Consider the following 22,291-nt stretch of genomic DNA (forward strand, 5'->3'; position numbering starts at 1 on the left):
ACCTTGGCTGGAGCGGTCCTGTTTTGAGTTTCCCTCCTCCTACGGAGACTTGAGCTGGTGCTGAGGCCGGAGCTGGCGGAGAGGTGACTCCTCGGACGACGCAGTTTTATGGCATGATGGGCCTACGTCCTCCGGCGCCGTAGTTTATTTCTGTATATGTATTTTATTTTGACTTTTTATAGAACTTTGCCTTTGACTTGTTATGTTATTCATTATTATTATGTTAGTGTATGTTAGTGTGTGCAAATGTGATAACAATTTTGCGCAAAAATTCCGTCATTTTTATTATTGATGGAGGGTATTATCCGGGGTATTATCCGACTCTCTCCCCCAAAAAGAAAATAAAAAGGAAAAATAAAACGGAGAAAAAAAGCTGATTTTTGAATTTTAATATAAAATCCAAAAAAGGAAATAAAATTAACTAAAAATAATTGCTATATTTAATTAATTGAGAAAAGGATAGAAAAATATTTAGAAGAAATTAAAACGGGGCCATAAAGTCATTAACCGACTCCAATTTATTATCAAAACGCAAATTGAGCACGCGCGGCCGTTCTGCTGACTTGGCGCCAGCTGGCGCCAGCCTGTGGCGTGTGGCGCCAGGCGCTACACCTAGCGTGTGGCGCCAAGAGCTGATGGGTGACGCCAATGTCGGGTGTGTGACGCCAATTTACGCTGACTCCGTATTCCAGTCAGATTGAAATTCTTCGTAATTTGTGCATAAATGGCCCCTTGCTTAGTCGATTCTTCACATAATTCCATTGAAAAAATTATTCTTCTCTTTAGAAAAAATAATAATCATGTCTTTAGCCACTAAAGCCTTCACCCAATATTCTCATGAATGGTGTTGATCTCTTAATGCTAGAGAAAGAAAAGAATTGGATTTATTTCACTTGGGGGGAATTTATTGCATCAAAGGGGTAGATTTAAACATAGACTTCATACGCACCGCTTTAGAATTTTGGAACATTGATACACATTGTTTTAGAATAGGGTATGATGAAATTAGCCCTTTGCCAGAGGAATTTGGTGCTATTTTAGGCTTCCCTGCAATAGACCTGGTAGTAATCCCTAGAGTAGATGCATATTACTATAAGGATTTTGAGCGCTTCTTTAACTTGAAGGAAAGGGATTTATCAAAGATAGTAGATGGCAATGTGGTGAACTGAAAGAATTTGCACGCTACTATTTTGATAAACCGCTTTCTGAATCTTTTCACATATATAGAAGAAGGGCGTTCTTATTCTGCATGCTTAATCAATATTGTCTTAGTAGTGGTAAAATTAATGGGGGACCATCAATTATAACCACTGTGCTAGAACAAATTGAATCAGGGAGAAATCCAATGCCATTGATAGTTGGAGAGACTATGATTAGTCTAGATGAATTGAAAAGGGACCCAAAAGCACCTCTTCGCGGCTCTCCAATTTTATTACAGGTAGAAAAATAATATTTTTAATTACAGAAATAAAAAAATATATTTTTGTATTGTAATATTAATTTATTTGCATTGGAATTTTTTACAGATGTGGCTAATGGAGAGGCTAGGATTAATTAGCCCTCCGGACGACATTGAAAATTATACGCCCACTTGTTTTGTGAGAAGGAAGAAGCGCATTCCTTAAATTGGGCGCCATGGGTGGAGAAAAGTCTTTGAATCACGTGATTTTGCTATCAAGTGGGTCATCCCATGGTGGAAAATAAAAAGGATGGTTGGTGTTAACAAGCAACCTTTCTGCCGTCTTCCAAGCTTGTCTCGTGTAACATATTATTATCCCTGTAGAGTAAAGAGACAATATGGCTTGCTTCAAGATATTCCTTCCGGGGATCTTCGTCCTCCCTATGAGTATCCCGTATCTAAAGAAGTAGATAAATTTGACACTTACTGGAGCGCTAGACCTTTATGGGAAGTGATTACCCAAAAGGTTCCCCCTTCTTTACCTAATGATGTAAAGAAATGGTTGTTGAAGAAGTCTTCAATTGATCAGGGTAGAACCGATGTGAAGAATCGTCTAGGTGACAGGGTGACACCGGCCAAAGAACGCTTAGGTGCAAGAATTGAGTTCAAAACACCTACAATGCCTAAGAAGAAGAATACTACTAAAGACAAGGGGAAAAGGAAAGCTACAGACAAAAAGGTTTGGGTGGAAAAGAAGCATGGGGTGCTAGCTGAAGAAGAAACAATCTATTCTAAAATTGAATGTAGGTCCTCTAAAGGATTCCTACTAGCTAAATTAATGGATGAAGAGGAGGAAATAGAAAAGAATTGGAAAAAAGCAAAGAAGGAGAAGAAAGACTAGAACATTGCTTAGCTTTAGATTTATTAGATTGTTAATTTATTTAAGCCTTATTTAAATTCCATTAACAATGTAATTTTGTTTTACTTCTGTCTCATCACAGGACTGGAGTTTACTTCTGTGTCGCTGGAGTTTAGTTCAGTGCTAGGGGGATTCGCCGCTCGACGCTGGCAGCGGCTCTTGATGACGATGCGACCACCCAAGAGCAGCGGGTGCGCATCTTTGTGCTGATGTTGTTGTCAGGGACATTCTCCCCTGACAGGGGTAGTAGGGCGTTGCTTTACTACCTCCCTGCTTTTCGCGATCTCCGGCGGATCGGGACTTATGACTGGGCCAGCTTGGCCTACACTGACTTCGTTCGTGCGCTGAGGGACTCGTGTCGCCACCGGTCCCTTAGGATGAACGTCGCTTTGTCTGCTTTATGGAAGGTCGTAGAGGTAAACATTATTCCCTATAAAGTTTTTCCCTACATGTTAGTTAGCATTTACTCACGCTTTTAACTTCTTGTAGATCTGGATCTACGAGTACTTTCCTTCCATTGCGCCGGCGAGACCATCGCCAAGGGGGTATCCGGTGAGCGCCTCTTGGGGCGGCCACCATGTGGACCTGTCTACTGCACATGTCCGGAGTCGGATCATCTCGGTACGACTTTAAGTGTTTATCTTGCTCTTCTGCGATGTTTTGGACATGTTCTCATCCAATTGGTGCTTTTTATAGGGACCATAGGTAGTATACCGACCGTGGGGTGGTTGGACAGTCCCTGGATTAGCCGCACAGTACTCTGCTGAGCGCCGCTACTTTCTAGGGACCTATGGAGCGGTTGCATACTTAGGGGAGAGAGTTGCTATCCAGCACTCCTCCGATGTTTTCGTCGCTCCTGCCCCTCCGCCGCGTCATATGTTCGACGAGAGAGAGTTGTCGAGCATGGCTGAGGAGTCTGGTTCCCTCTGGCGGTCCCATGTGATTCTTGGGCGGAGTTATGTTGAGGAGCTACTTCCTTTGTTAGCTCCAGCCCCTGTACCGGCCGAGGATGTGAGGGTAAGATCTTTAGCTTTTTATTTTTCGCTAAGTAGCCCCCAAGTAATACCTTGCTGATTTCTTTCCGTCTTATCAGCATGGTCCTACTGAGTTCGTGCCACCCCGTATGTCCATCCATTACCAGGGGACGTACGGGCCGATCGAGGAGATGATTTCTCCGGCTCCTGAGGGCGAGCGCTTCGTGGAGCGGTCGATTCCTCGTCACCAGACTAGGGTAAGCCTAGTTTTTAAAACAGATTCCTATATTTAGTCATCATGTATTTTCACTGACTTATTTTCTTGACAGTTCTCACGCGAGGTGGTTTCGGCTATGGCACGATGCATAGATGCCTTCCGGAGCCAGCTCGTCTGGATGAGGAACGCGGCTACCTGTCGTCGAGATGACGCTGTCCGAGAGGTAACTTTTCTTCACTTATTATTTTTGCATTATGCCTTCAGTTTTGCCTTGTTTCTGATTTAATTCTTTTTGCAGGGTCAGTCGATCGCTTCTCACACCCGTACGAGGCCTGAGGGGCGGAGAGAGCCGGCGAGGTCTAGCTCGAGACGTCGTCGCACTTCGTCAGGAGGTAGAGGTGGCCATTCCGAGGCTGCTCGAGCCGATGTTGTTGAGGGCTCAGGGTCTTCTTCTGAGGGTGTTCCTGCTGCACCAGTAGGAGAGGCTACCTCGGCTTTCAGAGGTGGTGGGATGTATGAGGTTGGCTCGTCATCGCTACAGCCTCCGCGGTCTCAGCCTTAGGTTGACCTTGGCTGGAGCGGTCCTGTTTTGAGTTTCCCTCCTCCTACGGAGACTGGAGCTGGTGCTGAGGCCGGAGCTGGCGGAGAGGTGACTCCTCGGACGACGCAGTTTTATGGCATGATGGGCCTACGTCCTCCGGCGCCGTAGTTTATTTCTGTATATGTATTTTATTTTGACTTTTTATAGAACTTTGCCTTTGACTTGTTATGTTATTCATTATTATTATGTTAGTGTATGTTAGTGTGTGCAAATGTGATAACAATTTTGCGCAAAAATTCCGTCATTTTTATTATTGATGGAGGGTATTATCCGGGGTATTATCCGACTCTCTCCCCCAAAAAGAAAATAAAAAGGAAAAATAAAACGGAGAAAAAAAGCTGATTTTTGAATTTTAATATAAAATCCAAAAAAGGAAATAAAATTAACTAAAAATAATTGCTATATTTAATTAATTGAGAAAAGGATAGAAAAATATTTAGAAGAAATTAAAACGGGGCCATAAAGTCATTAACCGACTCCAATTTATTATCAAAACGCAAATTGAGCACGCGCGGCCGTTCTGCTGACTTGGCGCCAGCTGGCGCCAGCCTGTGGCGTGTGGCGCCAGGCGCTACACCTAGCGTGTGGCGCCAAGAGCTGATGGGTGACGCCAATGTCGGGTGTGTGACGCCAATTTACGCTGACTCCGTATTCCAGTCAGATTGAAATTCTTCGTAATTTGTGCATAAATGGCCCCTTGCTTAGTCGATTCTTCACATAATTCCATTGAAAAAATTATTCTTCTCTTTAGAAAAAATAATAATCATGTCTTTAGCCACTAAAGCCTTCACCCAATATTCTCATGAATGGTGTTGATCTCTTAATGCTAGAGAAAGAAAAGAATTGGATTTATTTCACTTGGGGGGAATTTATTGCATCAAAGGGGTAGATTTAGACATAGACTTCATACGCACCGCTTTAGAATTTTGGAACATTGATACACATTGTTTTAGAATAGGGTATGATGAAATTAGCCCTTTGCCAGAGGAATTTGGTGCTATTTTAGGCTTCCCTGCAATAGACCTGGTAGTAATCCCTAGAGTAGATGCATATTACTATAAGGATTTTGAGCGCTTCTTTAACTTGAAGGAAAGGGATTTATCAAAGATAGTAGATGGCAATGTGGTGAACTGAAAGAATTTGCACGCTACTATTTTGATAAACCGCTTTCTGAATCTTTTCACATATATAGAAGAAGGGCGTTCTTATTCTGCATGCTTAATCAATATTGTCTTAGTAGTGGTAAAATTAATGGGGGACCATCAATTATAACCACTGTGCTAGAACAAATTGAATCAGGGAGAAATCCAATGCCATTGATAGTTGGAGAGACTATGATTAGTCTAGATGAATTGAAAAGGGACCCAAAAGCACCTCTTCGCGGCTCTCCAATTTTATTACAGGTAGAAAAATAATATTTTTAATTACAGAAATAAAAAAATATATTTTTGTATTGTAATATTAATTTATTTGCATTGGAATTTTTTACAGATGTGGCTAATGGAGAGGCTAGGATTAATTAGCCCTCCGGACGACATTGAAAATTATACGCCCACTTGTTTTGTGAGAAGGAAGAAGCGCATTCCTTAAATTGGGCGCCATGGGTGGAGAAAAGTCTTTGAATCACGTGATTTTGCTATCAAGTGGGTCATCCCATGGTGGAAAATAAAAAGGATGGTTGGTGTTAACAAGCAACCTTTCTGCCGTCTTCCAAGCTTGTCTCGTGTAACATATTATTATCCCTGTAGAGTAAAGAGACAATATGGCTTGCTTCAAGATATTCCTTCCGGGGATCTTCGTCCTCCCTATGAGTATCCCGTATCTAAAGAAGTAGATAAATTTGACACTTACTGGAGCGCTAGACCTTTATGGGAAGTGATTACCCAAAAGGTTCCCCCTTCTTTACCTAATGATGTAAAGAAATGGTTGTTGAAGAAGTCTTCAATTGATCAGGGTAGAACCGATGTGAAGAATCGTCTAGGTGACAGGGTGACACCGGCCAAAGAACGCTTAGGTGCAAGAATTGAGTTCAAAACACCTACAATGCCTAAGAAGAAGAATACTACTAAAGACAAGGGGAAAAGGAAAGCTACAGACAAAAAGGTTTGGGTGGAAAAGAAGCATGGGGTGCTAGCTGAAGAAGAAACAATCTATTCTAAAATTGAATGTAGGTCCTCTAAAGGATTCCTACTAGCTAAATTAATGGATGAAGAGGAGGAAATAGAAAAGAATTGGAAAAAAGCAAAGAAGGAGAAGAAAGACTAGAACATTGCTTAGCTTTAGATTTATTAGATTGTTAATTTATTTAAGCCTTATTTAAATTCCATTAACAATGTAATTTTGTTTTATTAATGAAATTTCAGCTTTCAATTAAATTGTCACTTTAAATTTATTTTATTAAAGCAATGAAAAACCGAAAAAATTAATTTTCCAGAAATCTTTCGAGTACGGAAGTCGAAAATTTTCCGAAAAACACCGAAATTCGCCCAGATTTTATGACTGAATTGGCGTCAGTAATTGCAGATTGGCGCCAGCTATTGAGGTCTGGCGCCAGGCGCCAATTCCATCGTCTGGCGCTAATGGCTTTTGGCTGGCGCCAGACTCTGTTCTGTCACGCCAATAATTTTCCGACTTTTTGTTGATTCTGGAACGCGGAGATGTCGAAAAATAAAGTGGCCGCACCCGTAATGGGTTGCCTACGTATCCTTTCCTAAGGAATCAGGCCGAACGTAGCTCTCTTGAGTGTCCTACTCAAGTAATTATGGGTAGTATTTTTTAAGTTGGTCAAGATTGGTCATGTTTGAGAATTCATTGCCATCCATGTCAGTTAATTTTGTTGCACCACCTGACAGGATTGTTTTGACAATGTAGGGGCCAGACCAATTAGGTCTAAACTTTCCCCTTGGATCTAAAACATTTTTCCTTAGCGCTTTTAATACCAAATCTCCTACTTTGATATTTCTTGCCTTGACCTTCTTATTAAAATGTCTAGCCATACAAGTTTGATAGCACTGAGTGTGATGTAGAGCTTCTAGTCGTTTTTCGTCGAGTAGGATCAATTCTTCATATCGTGCCCTAGTCCATTCGACTTCATCGAGTTTACTCTCTAGCGTAATACGTAGAGATGGTATTTCTAGTTCGACAGGTTGTACGGCATCCATTCCATAAACCAAAGAAAACGGTGTATTTCCTGTTGACGTACGGATTGACGTGCGATAACCCCACAATGCAAAGTGAAGCTTGTCAGGCCAATCCTTATAATTTTCTGTCATTTTCTCGATGATAGTCTTTAAATTCTTATTAGCTGCCTCGACTGCTCCGTTTGCTTGAGGTCTATAAGGGGACGAATGATGATGTTGGATGCCATATTTATGTAGCAATTCTTCACATTCAGCTTGAAAGTGAGTTCCATTGTCACTTATGATTTCATGTGGGACTCCATATCGACAAATGATATTTCTTTCGATAAAGAGTGCTACATGTTTTGCAGTAAGCTTAGCATATGATTGCGCTTCAACCCACTTCGTAAAGTAATCAATTGTTACTAGAATAAATTCGTGGCCTCCTGTCCCTGGGGGAGTGATCTTGCCGATTATGTCAATTCCCCATGTAGAGAATGGCCATGGTGATGTGTAGGTGTAGAGCAAAGATGGAGGAACGTGTTGCAAATTGGCATAAATTTGACACTTAGGACATCTTTTCACGTATTGATGACAGTCCCTATTCATGGTAGTCCAATAATACCCTTCTCGCATTATTTTCTGGACTAACATTTTGCCATTTACATGAGTTCCACAGATTCCTTCGTGGACCATTCTCATTATTCTTTGTGCGTCCACCTTTCCTACGCATAGGAGAGCTCGACCTTTAGGTACCCTTTTATGTAGCTCGTTGTCTATGAGTACATATTGAGAAGCCAAAAGTCTCAAGGCTCGTTTTGCTCTTTTGTCAGCATGAGGAGGGTATTCTCCATTGGTGACATAGTTGAGAATGTCTGTGTACCATGGTTCTTCTTCTTGTTCTTCATCTTCGTCTTGGACTGGGTCGTCATCTTCTATAGCCTGTATATATGCTGGTTTGTGCCTTTTCTCGATAGTTAGAGGCATTTGCTCGATATCCGTGGGAATCCTAACCATTGAGGCTAGTCTTGCCAAGGCATCAGCAAATTGGTTTTCTTCTCTAGGTAGATATGTGTATTCTACCTTCTCTGACTGGTCGGTAAGAGTTTCCAGATAAGTTTGGTAAGGGGCTAGGCTTTCGCTCCTTACTTTCCACCTTTTAGATATTTGATTGATAATCAGAAAAGAGTCTCTGAATATCCTTAACTTCTTTACTCCCAATGCCAGGGCTGTTTCAAGGCCTACCATGCATGCTTCATATTCAGCAGCGTTGTTGGTAACGTCGAAATCAAGCTTTATTGAAATTGGGACGTGTTCTTCTTTAGGTGATACTAGTAGCACTCCGACACCACATCCCTTTTGGTTTGAGGCTCCGTCGAAATACAAGGTCCAAGTATCATCTTCGGTGACCATCAAATCTTCATCTGGAAATTCATTGTCCTATATTGGTGTCGAGTCTTCTATTGGAAAGTCTGCCAGAAAGTCTGACACCACGGATCCTTTAATAGCTTTTTGTGGCATAAACTGCACATCAAATTGGGCTAAGTTGACTATCCATCTTGAAATACGTCCATTGAGTGTTGATTTCTCGAACAAGTATTTGAGTGGATCCAATCGAGATACTACGAAAACGGTAAGCACCAACATATAATGTCTTAACTTAGTTGTGGCCCACACCAAAGCGAGGCACAATTTCTCGAGTGGTGTATAGCGTGTTTCATATTCGAGCATCTTCTTACTTAGGTAATAGATTGCATTCTCTTTGTTTTCTACCTCTTGTGCTAGCATGGCTCCCATTGTCTCCTTAGTAACCATCAAATATAACCTTAGAGGTATTCCGAGAAGTGTTGGCGCTAATATGGGAGGATTTGCGAGATAGGCTTTGATCCGGTCAAAGGCTTTTTGACACTCATCATCCCACATTACCGGTACATTCTTCTTGAGCTTTTTGAAGATTGGTTCACATATCGTTGTCAGTTTTGATATGAACCTACTTATATATTGCAACCGGCCAATGAATCCTCGAATCTGTTTCTCGGTCTTGGGCGGTGGCATCGACATGATCGCTTTAATTTTGGTTGGATCTATCTCTATTCCTCTAGAGCTTATGACTTATCCCAAGAGCTTGCCTGAGGTGACTCCAAAAGCACATTTTGATGGATTCAACCTCATATTGTATTTTCTTAGCCTTTCGAAAAATTTCCTTAAGGCTACTTGATGGCCTGGACGGTCCTTTGATTTCACAATCATGTCGTCGACATATACTTCAACTTCATTGTGCATCATGTCATGGAGTAAGGCAGTTGTTGCACGTTGGTAAGTAGCACCTGCGTTTTTCAACCCAAATGGCATTACTGTGTAACAGTAAGTGCCCCACGGTGTGATAAAGGTCGTTTTCTCCATGTCTTCTTTCGCCATGAGAATCTGATTGTACCCTGCATATCCGTCCATGAATGAGAGAAGCGCGTGATTTGCCGTGTTGTCTACCAGAATATCGATGTGTGGCAAAGGGAAGTCGTCCTTTGGACTTGCCTTATTTAGATATCGATAGTCGACACACATCCTTACCCTTCCATCTTTCTTTGGAACTGGGACGACGTTGGCGACCCATTCGGGGTATTTGGATACCTTGATGAAACCTGCAGTTATTTGTTCTTGAACTTCTTCTTTTATTTTAAGTGCTACGTCGGGTTTCATTCGACGCAACTTTTGTTTTACAGGTTTCATTCCTGGAACTAATGGTATAGTGTGTTGAGCTATTTCTCTGTTAATGCCTGGCATATCTTCATATGACCAAGCAAATACATCGATAAATTCTTTAAGCAAGTTAAATAAATCGGTTCTTTCTTGTTTATTCAATGTTAGTCCGATTTTAACTTCTCTTTTATGAGTTGAATCATTTGAGATGTCAACTGTTTCAGTTTCTTCAATTGCTGGTGTTTTCTTTTCAAGTGTTTCCATTGCTTTAATAATTTCTTTATCTTTTTCATCGTTAGCTAAGCAATATTCGTCATCTTGGGTTAGGGAAGAACACGAGAAGTAAGAAGAATGAGTGATATTATTATACTCTGAGATCATTACATCAAAGAGTAATATGTCCTCAGGGACTGGATCACTAACTATCCTAGGAGAAGAAATAGGAAGGGGAGGCATTATAGATAAAGACTTAGAAGATTCTAAAGGGAAAGACTCTGACTCAGACTCTGACTCTGACTCTGACGATTCTTTGAACATCGGCCCTTGTCCTGTCGTGATCGATATCTTCCTTCCACTCGGAGTAGTCACCTTGATAGTCTTGCGCCACTCTTGCAGTGATCCTTCAGCTGGAGTAATTAGCTTTGAGGGGTCGAAGTTTTCGCTTTGTAGGACCGTTTGAATGAGTGAGGAGTTATCTTCTTCATAAACTGGCTCATTCTTTTCTCGCCCAAACAGTAATCCCATGACGTTAAAGTCAAAGCATGGGGGTGTTTTCTCCTTATGGACGGGAGTCGGGATTTCATCAGTGAAGTAGCAATCTAAGAAAATCTCGAATCCTGGTTGTCGTATGCCATTTACAACAAATGGTTCGGGAAATTCATGGCATGGATAGTCCTCTCCTTCTTTTATAAACTGACCATTAAGCGTAAGAGGGTACTGATCCATTAGAATTGCTTTCTTTTGAATGCGAGCGTCCCTACGTGCTTTCAATTTGTCCTGGGCTCGCTTGAGATCTTTCCGAGTCGGTTCAAAACCAAGTCCGAAAGTATCTAGTTTAGGGAGGCCAGGTGACTCTATCGATTTTGCTATCCCCTTCTTCTTTCCTAAGGTCATCCCAGGGAAGTGTCCTTGTTTCTTCAACATGGTGTTGATAATCATGTTGGAATGGGGGTCGTGGCAAAGAGATGTCCTATCATCCTCTTGGATTAAGGAGACTTCTTCGTTAAAGCCCCATAGGTCTTCATCATCTTCGTCGTGCTCCACGTTGATGATTGGATTTTCTATTGATTTGATCCTCATCGGCAAAGCGTCAATGGTGATGGGGATTCCTCCAACTATGACTTTCACTTGTTGGTGGAGAGATGAAGGGACGGCCTTTAGATCATGGAGCCAAGGGCGTCCTAACAACAGATTGAATGAGGCTTTGATGTCTACCACTTGAAAAGTAGTAGCATGTTCTATTGCTCCTGCCGTCACATTTAGGGTTATTTTGCCAAGAGCTTGACGACGAGTATTATCGTAAGCTCTTATTCCTTGTATGGACGAAGTTAAATCCTCATCTTTTATGCCGAGCATCCTCGCAGTCCTAAGTGGACAGACATTAATAGCTGATCCATTGTCTACAAGAGTCATGGGAACATTCATCCTTTTGCAGACTACCGTGAGGTTTAATGCTTTGTAGTGCTTGTCACCTTCTGAGGTAGATCTTTGTCAGAGAAGGTGATTAGATTAATTGGACTAGGGATATCACTCGTGAGGAAGTTAGCTAGTCCCTCAGGAGTGGTGTCAGAATCTATCCTGATTTTATCCAAAGCATTCATCACAGCCAACCTATGTTCTCGAGATGTTGCTAAAAGCTTCCATACATTCATCTCAACTTTTGTCTTCTTGAATTGTTTAACGATGTCATTGTCTTCGATGACAGGTATGGGAACTTGTTGTACAGTAGGCATAGGTTGTGTTGAAACGAGAGGTTGCATTCTCCCGGATCTTGTGAGGACGTCTATTGATGAATCTTCTTCAGCCCAAATGTCGTCCGTGGTGTATGATACAGAAGGTGAAGGCCTTACTATGTCTTTTAGGTAGACATCTTCTTCATCACTGTCCCATACTCCATTGACAGTTATGTCCTCTTCTTGTTGAACTTGGACTAATTCCTTTTTATCGATCATTTTCTGCACCAAATCCTTGAACTTGAAGCAGTTTTCTAGGGTGTGCCCTCCTGACTGATGGTACTGACAGTAATATCTATCTGTCCTTTTTAATGATTCAAATGGTCTCGGTTCGAGAGGTTTGACCTTGCCACTCTCGGAGAGCATTTCAAACATTTGTGCATACGGGATCCCAATTGGAGTATAAATTTTATTGCTCTTCTTGGGTCTTTCGGTGACTTGTAAGGGTGTTTTGCCTCATAAGTCGTTTTTACTGGTGTGAATTCTCTCTTAGGTTCTTCATCATATTTCTTGTGAAGTTCGTTCACAATTTTGAGAGTTTCACGTAACAGTTGCGATGTCTCCCTCATAAACAGTGTGAGTACTCGTATGTCTACCTCATTTGCTGGTTCTGGAAGGTTATCTTTGACATCGAAAAAGATCTCTTCTTCTTCTTCTTCGACATTGGTTGCTTTGACAGGCTTAATGAGAGATGAAGGGTCAACTTCGCTTTCTTCATCGGAGATAGCCAAAGTGTGAGCTAGAGGTGCATTGTCAATACTCGGCTTCTTACTGGCAGGGGGAAACGGCAGCTTGTTACTGTCAATTAGGTCTTGGATAGCTTCCTTAAGCTTCCAAAAGCTTTCAGTAGAATGGCCTCTACCTTGATGATATTTGCAATGTGCATTGGGGTTCCAGTTAGGCGACCTCTTCTCGACTGGTGGATCTCCAAATGGTCCAATGGGAGTTATAAGACCTTTTGCATTTAATCGATCAAATGCGGTGTCATAACTCATGCCAATAGGAGTGAAGTTTCTCCTAAATGGTTTCTTTTGTCCTTGGTTGTTCATGGCGAGGACTTCTCCTAGATTAAAGGTGCTAACATTATTTGAGTGGGCGGTTTTGGAAGAAGAAGGATTGTCGCTCTTCTTTCCTTTCCAGCCACTGTTGGAGTTATTGTTGTCAGCTTTAGATTTAGCCAAGTCATCTTCAATATTGATCCCAATATCATAAACAGCCTTAAAGGTTTGAAGGTTATTCTGATATTTAAGATGTTTTGAATATTTTTCTTGAAGGTTTTTAATGAACAGTCTCACGGACTCTTTCTCACTTAGTACCTCAATCATTTTAGCTGAGGTTTATCTCCACTTGTTAAAGAAAGATGTGAATCCTTCATTCTCCTTCTGTTTGAGGATTTCAAGTTCTCTATGGTCAGTTTTGACTTGAATGTTGCACTTGTACCTATCAACGAAAGCGTTTGCTATGGATTCCCAGGTAGAAGTCTTTTCTTTTTCAAGAGAAAAGAACCATTGTTGGCAAACGGTCTCGAGAGATAGCGAGAACAGAGAAGGGAAGACTTTCTTATCGATACCCTTGATACTCATTATTGTTTCAAATGCTCTTAAATGGAAGTAGGGGTTGTCGATTGCCCTAAATTTTGGGATGTCGTTGGCACTGAACTTCTGTGGAAGAAGATCTTTATCCACCGAGACCCCTTGGGATGTGAGTTCTTGAAACTTGTAGTCGCTGGACAACTTGCTTAGGCTTTCTTGCATGAGGTCCATTTGTTGTTGCTTCACGGGATCCTCGATCTTAAGTGCGAGAAGCTTCATTGTCTCAGTTACAGTAGCCAGTTGGTTCTTGAGATCGTTAACTTCTTCTTGAGTTGCCATTATGACTCTTGCTTTCCTCTTGCGGGCTATAGGTTTGTCGAAAAGTTGGACTTGTACAAAGAGGTTATCTTTGATTAATCGTCCTTCCTTTCTTGACCACGTGCTGTAAATTAAGCCAATTTGCGTTTTAATTACTTGACTCGAATCAATTTGACTTTATGGTTTTTATTAGTATGCATATTTATAGGGAGCAATAATGTACATGTGTTTAGGGAACTAAGTATTATTATTTATTGGAGGATTAATATCCGACTTACCCCCCTAAAAAAATGACGAAAAATAATGCGCGCACACAAGACTCTCTTAATCATGGTCAAGACATGTGTATTGGTGTGTGTATTGAGTGTAAGTGACATGTTTGGACTCTTGTGTAAGACCATGGGACTTAGTGCCTAAACTCGAATATTAATTTGATTAAGCATTATTGTCGGCAAAATTAACCGAATTTAAACAGAAAACTGACTAAATAGACATTAGGTGATGACTCGACAAATAATCCGAACTGTCGGCCAAGCGACAAAACTGGCGTCACAATATGGTGATTGGCGCCAGAATTTTTAGTAAATGTCTGGCGCTACACACCATACAGTGGCGCTACAGCTCAGATTTTGGCACCAATATAGGAGCCTCGGTCTGGGACTGTTTTCGGTATTATTAGTCAACTGGGGTATGCCTAAAGTCGTACTAGGTCGATTCTGATTAAAAGAAGAAAAAACTTTATTGACTCAAATTAATTAATTACTTAATTAATTAGGCAAAGTTCTTTAAGTCATTAATTATGATCTCAACACAAATCAACAAACGGTTAAGAGGAGCATAGAATATATATGCACAACAAAATAATGCACAATTAGTCAAGTAGGCACAATATGATGCAATGAGTTCGCAACCTAACCATGGCTCTAGTTCTCTAAAGTTCGGGATATGGTTTAGTCAAATAGGGTCCATGGTTAATTGTCCAGATGCACCGCGTAGAAGCCTAACCGTGAAGGGTTAACGCGTGTGGATAGAACACCGCGAGTTTTTAGAAAAAACTCACTTCCATGATTTGGTGAATTCAACCTCTCAGATGTACCCTTTGTTGCCAGGAGCGTTCAATCGGGTAGATAGAGCATGAATTCCCAGAGGGTTATGTCCATATGTAGAGCACATATGGGTTTCAGAACAGTGAGAAAAAATTCAATCAGGAAGCAGGATCGAGCAAACAATACGAAAAACCGGTCGAAATTAGAACGCATATTTCTGGCTCGGTATTGGGGGAAATTGGCGCCAGCAAACAGAGACTAGCGCCAACTTTTAACTGTAGCGCCTGGCGCCAATACTGGCGTCTGGCGCTACGGCTAAAAGTTTGGCGCCAAGCTCTGGCCCCTGACGCTACTTCCCACATGCCTCAGCAGCTTTCTGTGCTCAATAAAATCATCCAGTTTCGCGTGGTGTTATTTAAGTCCTAGTTGTGAAAGACATTTCTCAAATTTCCTACGTGTAAAATCCTATGTTTTTTACTCATTACGGATGGTCTTTCCAATGAGAACTTTTTTATGCATATGACAATAATGTTAATCAAAATTACGCACATGAAATACTTAGAACTTTTCGAGTCTCATCCACTCATTCTAAATCATGGCCGAAACAAATTCAGGAATTAAAATAGAAATCCTCCCCAGTGGAGTCGCCAAAAACTGTAGGGAATAATTTCAAGCCTTTAAAATCCCACTAGCTTGAACCCCACCGTGATCATACACTAAAGTACGGTGGCGTCCAAAAGGGAAGAAGATAGAGCAAAAGAGTCGCCAACAAGTTTTTAAGGAACTTGTAAACCGTTCACGAGGTGAAGGTTACACCCCTTAACGATCCAAGAGATCGTCAACTCCATAAGGTCATGAACCAAATAAGGGTTCGGGGATGATGGTACAAATCCAACCTAAAAGAGATTGAACCTGCCCTAATAATAGGCCTCTACTTTGTTCTGCTCGTATTCATGTGCGCTTTCTGACTAACATACAATCAATAGGATTAACCCTAAACCTGTTTAACTATGTTGGTTGAATTTAATGCACAAATAAATCTATTATTGGCGATCACTTGGAATTATAATCAAAATTAACCTAACAAGATTATTAATTATCTTATTAAGCGTGGTTGCAAGTACAAATTCCCTTTAAACAGGCAATAAAGGTGATCAAGCAAAAATAAAAAATATATCAAGCAACATAATAAATAATCAACATCATTAATAATAATACTATCAATCATAATCATAATCATGATAATCATGTTAAAGCATAGCAAGATCCTAGGCATGATACTAACAAGATTAATATTAGGAAGAATATAGGAAGCATCATAACAATCATATTTAATATTTAAAATATCCTAGACATGATACTAGGAATATCATAATAACAATATAAGCATAATTTCTACATCATAATATCAATTAATCAAATCAATTAAATTACTTACTTGGATGCCTCGTACCTCTTGCTAATAACAAAATACACACGTTAGTAACTTCAAAGAAAATAATAATCAAAGCAATTAAATTAAATAATTGAAATAGAGATTTGGGACCAAACCCTCAGAAATTAAAACCTTTCACGTCTAGGGCAAAGGCAACTTCGAATATGGCTAGGTGTATCTAGATCTAATGAATGCGGAATTTTGTGTTAAAAAGCAAAGTTTAGAAAAGAAAGAATGAATGTTAATGAAAGTTGATGAAAAGAGATGAATGAAAAAGATGAATGTTAATTTGATGAATAATTCGTGAATGAAGAGAGTTGATGAATGACGAAGATTGTTGATGAATGATGAAGATAGTTGGTCCATGAAAACGGAGTTTTTGATACCATATTTATAGAGAAAATCATCCAAAAAAGATAATTTAACAAAACAGAGTCTGAAGATCGAAAATCAACATTGGCGCCAGCCCTGGCTAATTGGCGCCAGCACAAGTGGCTTGCGCCAGGCGCCAATGGCTAGCGCCTGGCGCCAATCCTGGTTCCAGGCGCCAAGGCCTGGGGTTTGACGCCAAAGTGGTTTTCCACGCATTTTCGAAAATCTGATAAATTTCCTGTACTGGAAGATAAAATAATATAATTCCAATCGAAAATGCTATTTGATCTTGATTAAAACTCTGAAGAATCCTAACTGAATTAGGAATGATAAGACCTTCTAGAATGTTCTAGAAGACTAAAACCATTCCTAATTACATTAGGAATGATAAATTATATTAGGCCCTCCCCTAGATCATTAGGCCGTACATAAAGCTCAAACCGGGCCCAGTTTAGTAAATTGGCCATAACTTCCTCAATATTCATCGGAATTGGGCTTATAATATATCGTTGGAAAGGTCTTTGTAAGCCCCATCCAACTACACTACTATTGGACCCATATCTTGGACCAACCAAACTGGATTGGCTGTTTTCTTAAAATAAAGTTTTCAAAAACAAGAAGAAGAGAAAAGAAATAAAACTTTCCGCAACACTAGACCTTTCCACACTTTCGTTTCATTCGATTATGATTGGACGTGAAAGGCACTCATCACCGGGTTTGGTTGTGGGGAGACACAAATGGGTGTCTACATTTAGTCATGATGATTTGTGAGTAGTTTAATTTCTAGGCTTTATGGGGATCTAATAAATAATATGAAGGGGTAATTTATTGTTGTTATTTATCAATGCTAGATTAATTTCCTATTGATTGATTTAATGCTCTGTGACTAGATTAGGCCTATCTTTTATGCATGAGTTTGACAGTATTGATTCTAGATTCGAGAGATGAGAATTGATGTTTAGGTCTAGTTTCAATAGGCAGGTTAATTTATAAATGGTTAAGTTGAGATTCGAGAGATGAGATTTAATACCGGAAAATTAATTATGTGATTGTAATACGTAGCGAAAGCCCTTTACAATCTGGTTAATTGATGCATTGATGATTGAATATTATTGATTATTGGTATTGCATGATAATTTCTTATTGAATTGTTTTAACGTTTTACAATTGCGGCTTGTAAAAGTATAGCAATATTAAATTAATGAATCGAGAAGATGTTAATTTGATATTAAAGGCTATTTTCAATAAGAACTTAGATCAAGTAAATTGCGAGAGCCTGTTAGATCTATGTTGATTAATAAATTGCGAGAGCATGTTGATCGTGTTATTTATGCAATGTCAATGATTGATTACTATGTTTTACCCTGGAGTATTATTTATTGGTGAACCTATTCCCTAGATCCTTTTATATATTGTTTTCTCCCTACTCCTATTCTTTGTAGTTTAGTTTCATACTCAAATATAAATATTGGTTAATTAGATAATTTAGATTATAATAATTAATTAGGAGTAAAAAGACTTGTTTTCCTGTGGAGATCGACCCTACTTCCCTATCTACTTTAGTTAGAGGACTTAGGTATTTACTTTTGATTAGGGGATACGACACAGCCCTGTCAAAATTTGGCGCCGTTGCTGGGGAAATGGTTTTATTTATATTTCTGATTGTTTTTGTAGTCTAGATTATTTTCCTTTTTGTCTTAGAGAACGATAGTTCTCTGAGACAAATCTCACATTTGCTTCTAGTTTTTGTTTATGCCCAGGTGTTCCAGATCAGGTTATATCCCTTTCGATCCTTAGATCGAACGTTCCTTCCATAGACAGAAAAATCTCTACAAGCAAATCCTGGCGGATTCTGGTGATAATAACAATAATCACCGCGATCCTCCAACTGATTCTAGCGATTTAGAGGCATCATCAGACGCAAAATCAGAGATGACGGCTCCAAAGAAGCTTAGTGATTATTCACAACCAAAGCTTACGGATTTTCCACATCTCACCCCTACTCCGGCTCTTGATGGGGTTCAATTTAAAATTAAACCTCAATTTATAACGATGATAGAGAGGAAGCAATTCAGTGGAGCCAAGGGTGAAGACTCGAATCTTCACATTACCGACTATTGTCAATATTGCAGGTCAGGTTATTGAAGATATGGCGATACACAATTCCCAATATGGGAATCCCAGAGGATTTGCTAACAAGGGGAAGCATAGTGTCGACTCTTTATCCTTTTTGCAAGCTCAACTAACCTCTATTTGCCAAAAATTAGATAATCTGAGCACTGCTAATGTAGCTAATGTTTCTGCAATTAATAATAATTCTAATGAGGATTTCTGTGAAAATTGTGGTATTGTAGGTCATTGGGAGCAAGATTGCAGGAGTTCCGTGGAGCAAGTTAATGTCTTCCAAGCTTATAGGCAGAATAACCCATACTCCAACACCTACAATCCTGGGTATCGGAATCATCGGTACCTTTCCTACCGGAGCACTAATGTTCAAAATACACCACCACAAGAACCACAGGCACCACAGCAGCAGAAATATTATCATCCCAATGCTAGCCAGAAGAACCAGCCACAACAACCCTCCCCATCTTCTGACCCTTCTCTGGTGGAAATTAGAGCAATGTTGGCCAATATGCAAAAGCACATGGAGAGCAGAGACGCGACAATTGATCAAATTCTAGCGCATAATAAAATTATGGATAATCAAATTGCGCAACTCTCCGCTACTCTACAAGCCCGCCAACAGGGAGCTCTGCCAGCACAACCAAATGGGCCTACGGATCAAGCATTTGCAATTACTCTAAGGAGTGGTTCAAACTATGAAGGACCCACTAAGCCCAGAGTTGATGAACCAGTTTTATCAAATAATGCTAATCTTGATTCCATTAAACCAAACAATGTAGTTGATAGCCCTGCAGGGCTAAAGGATAATACTAACATATCTAATTCTACATTGCAGGGTACAACTCCAGAGAAGGTGGCTACTCCAGACAAGAATAATAATGCTCCAAAGCCAATCATCAAACTTCCTTTCCCCAATCGTCAATTGAAGACAAACTTGGATAAGCAGTTTGGTAAGTTCCTGGAGGTGGTTAAAGATTTGAAGGTAACAGTTCCCTTTACTGAATTGATCACACAAATCCCCTCATATGCAAAATTTATGAAAGAAATATTGACGAGAAAAAGTTCTATTAGTGAGGTAGAGACAGTAGCTTTCACTTCAGAGTGTAGTGTCGTACTTCAAAATAAGTCTCCACCTAAATTAAATGATCCGGGTAGTTTTTCTATCCCTTGTCATATTGGCAATCTCTTGATTGATAATTCATTATGTGATTTGGGTGCTAGTGTTAGCGTCATGCCATTATCTGTGTGTTCTAAGTTGAATATGGGTAAATTAAAAGCCACCAATATAACTCTACAAATGGCCGACCGTTCTTTCAAATACCCCTTAGGTGTTTTAGAGGATGTCCCCGTTGGAGTAGGTAAATTTTATATACCTGTAGACTTTGTTGTTCTAAACATGGCTGAGGATATGCAAACCCCAATTATTTTGGGTAGACCATTCCTTAACACTACAGGAGCAGTCATAGATGTACGAAGTGGTAAGTTAACACTATCAGTAGGGGATGATAAAGTTATTTTTAATCTCAGATTTTTGTTTGGTATTTTTCTTTTCCTCTTTTCTTTTATTTTTGGTGTGTTTTATTAGGTTAGATTTCTTGCTTTCTAGGTTAGTTTTTATTGCTTTCTTATTTATGAAAAATACAAAAAAATTGAAAAATAAAAAAATCCAAAAATACGTACCAATGAATTATAAATTATGCTTCCCTGTGCCCCTTACTTGAGAAAATTGTTTTGATTCTTGGTATTTTATGATAGGCATTGTGGATTAGTTGATCATGATTTGATGTTTGATTTCCCTGAAACCTTTACATGCGTCAATTCTGTCAAACTACTTGTGAATATAGTGCTTGACTAGTTGATTTGGTAAGGAATGTGTGATAGTTCCATAGTTCCTTGTATGTCAATGAATTTGAGTATTGGTTTGCAACTATTAGTAATATTTATATGATTCATTATTATGCACATTGTGGAGGACGAAGGCATTTGTTCTTTTAGGTAGCCTCCAGATATTGTAGATACATTTGTTCCCTTCTTGCTACCCATGTTGTTGCCTTGACTTTTTGTTGTTATTTAGCCACATTACAAGCCTATTTTGCCCCATTGGTTACTAGTCCCAAGCTTGGCTTGGGGGAGCTATTAGTGAGTGAGGTGAGGGAGTTTGTAGTGTGCTCTCGCCCGATCGGGCGCGCCACTTAAATTCTGAAATTCAAATGATCCGCGCGATCGGGCGAGGCTCGCCCGATCAGGCGCGCCTATTTTTGGCCGTCCCCTTATAATTTTATTCTTATTTCTTTCCTCATTTTCTTCTTACTTCATCTTCTTCTCCATTACTTTCTCTCTCTAAAACCTCCATTTTTACACCTTCAAACTCACTTCTTTTTCAAGATCTCCTCAAATTCATCCATCAAAACCTAAAATTTTTTACATATTATTAATCCTCACATCTTCCTCCACATTTCCCACCTATTTTCTCCCACTTTCTTCATACTTCCTTCAAACCCTTAGAGAGAGAAAGCTCCAAGCATCAAAATTTTCCTCATATAATGGCCTCAAAACGTTCAAGGACCCAAAGGGGTGAGAGTTCGAGGGCACCACAACCAACAGTCAACCCGGATCTTCAAATTCCGAGATGGGAGGAGGTTGTCATTACCTCGGAGGAGCAACGGGTTAGGATGCTACACCTCATCGTTCGCCAGGTAATCTCTACCCGTTTTATTCATCATCCCACACTAGTTAGGTTAGGCCTAGATAAATATTTGGAAAAATTGTTCAAAGGTATAGGCATGAGTGGTTTCTTTCAAATGTGCCATGATACGTATGACTACTTAACATTGGAATTTATTTCAAGTTCTAATGTTATTAAAATGAATGCACTAATTACTCATGTACAATTCCGATTATTAAACAACGATGTGAGACTAACTCTTAAAGAATTTGGAAAGTTGTTTGATTTAAAATCGGATAAACCGATTGAACCCTCTCAAGACCACACCGCCGTGGTCTATAAGAGGCTAACTGGGGAGGATTTAGTTAACCTCCAGCATGCCAAAGGGACATGGATTCAACATCCCGTCCCAAAACTTTGGCAAAGATTTGTCGGCCTCACTATTTTTGGGAGGCATGAACCAGCAAATGTTAGGAGAGATGAATTGGAACTTTTGGCATCCTATATAATTCCTACCGCTGAAAAATTGAACATACCCCATAGGATAGCCAATCCCTTCCAAAGGGAGGCCAATGCGGCCGAGGCTAGTAGGTCTAGGGCACCTATTTATTTTGGGGGGTTAGTGACCCACATTGCTAGGAAACACCTAGGTTGGAACCCGGATGGGCATAGGAAAGTTGTAGGATCAAACCTCATGGACCTACCCTATTTAGGGAGTTTGAACTGGGTGCAACCTGTGGGGAGTGATACTTGGTGGATAGTCCACCGACAATCGGGTAGGAGGGACCAAGCCTTTACCTTACCCAACCCCGCCTTGACCAAATTTGAGAAGGGGAAGCCTTCTTATACTTTCGAGATTAATGGTCAAGGTGAGGTTCAACCACCTCACCCTTCACCACAACCCCACCAATCTCCCCT

Source organism: Chenopodium album, chromosome 3, assembly GCF_948465745.1.
Source record: "Chenopodium album chromosome 3, dcCheAlbu1.1, whole genome shotgun sequence".
Lineage (NCBI taxonomy): Eukaryota > Viridiplantae > Streptophyta > Magnoliopsida > Caryophyllales > Amaranthaceae > Chenopodium > Chenopodium album.